This window comes from Suncus etruscus, chromosome 15 (genome assembly GCF_024139225.1).
Source record: "Suncus etruscus isolate mSunEtr1 chromosome 15, mSunEtr1.pri.cur, whole genome shotgun sequence".
Lineage (NCBI taxonomy): Eukaryota > Metazoa > Chordata > Mammalia > Eulipotyphla > Soricidae > Suncus > Suncus etruscus.
The window spans coordinates 10069930-10070928 of NC_064862.1; the positions used below are offsets into that span (position 1 = coordinate 10069930).

Consider the following 999-nt stretch of genomic DNA (forward strand, 5'->3'; position numbering starts at 1 on the left):
GAGGGTCCAGATTCTGACATGTAGCTCACCACAGGGATCGTTTAATGCAGTCACAGAAATAATTACACTGAGAACTATCATAACAAAATGTGATTGAATGAGGAAGGTAGAAAGCCTGCCTAGAGTACAGGCCTGTGTGGGGTGGGGATGAAGGAAACTTGGGATATTGGTCATGGGAATGTTGCACTGGTGAAGGATTATATATATATATATTATATTTTATATATATTAAGAAATCAAAAAAAAAAGATAAGGCCTCCCAATTCTTACCACAGTCTGTGTTCTTTACACTGACTGTATAGAAAGAGGAGGTACAGTAAATTTACCCCATATACATCTCAACCCTGGTCTGTATTGTGAATTGGGGGGAAAAAAAGAAAAGATAAAGATTTCCCACTTAATACTCAGAAAACTCCCTGGAGACACTCCCACGAAGCCAACTCAAACAACTGTCCAAAGAAAGGACAAAGATGTGATGCTCTTTGGCCATGCTGTTTCCATGACAATTTGCTTCACACCCAGTGAAGTCCCTGAGCATCTAAAACTATACCTAATATTGATCAGTTGTGGGATGTGGTGCCAAGGATCATACCAGTGATGTGTGTACATTCATGGGATCCAATCTAACTTTTATGAAGCGGGGGAGATTGAGGTTACAACCGGTAGCACACAGGGGTTACTCCTGGCTTTAGGTCAGAAATCATTCCTGGCAGGCTTAGGGATATAAGTCGGGCTGGCCTTGAGCAAGTCAAATGCCCTACTGCTGTGCTATCACTCCAGTCCCCAAACTAACTTTTGTACTATATCTCTGGTTCTTTAAATTTTGTCTCATTTCAATTATACCTCAAAAGGTTTTAATTTCAGTTTTTAATTTTATATTAAATTTAATTATTATAACTTGTTTTGCAAGATTATAGTACTGTTATTCCTTGTTGTTTAATGTGGTTTGATGTACAGAAGTACCTTACCTCTAATTCAACTAAATATCTAAGAATGTTG

General features: G+C 38.2%; 1 pseudogene; it reads left to right on the forward strand.

Moving 5' to 3' along the window:
• The first annotated feature begins 253 nt into the window (after positions 1-253).
• Positions 254-375, forward strand: LOC126031977 (uncharacterized; annotated as a pseudogene).
• Positions 376-999: the final 624 nt, after the last annotated feature.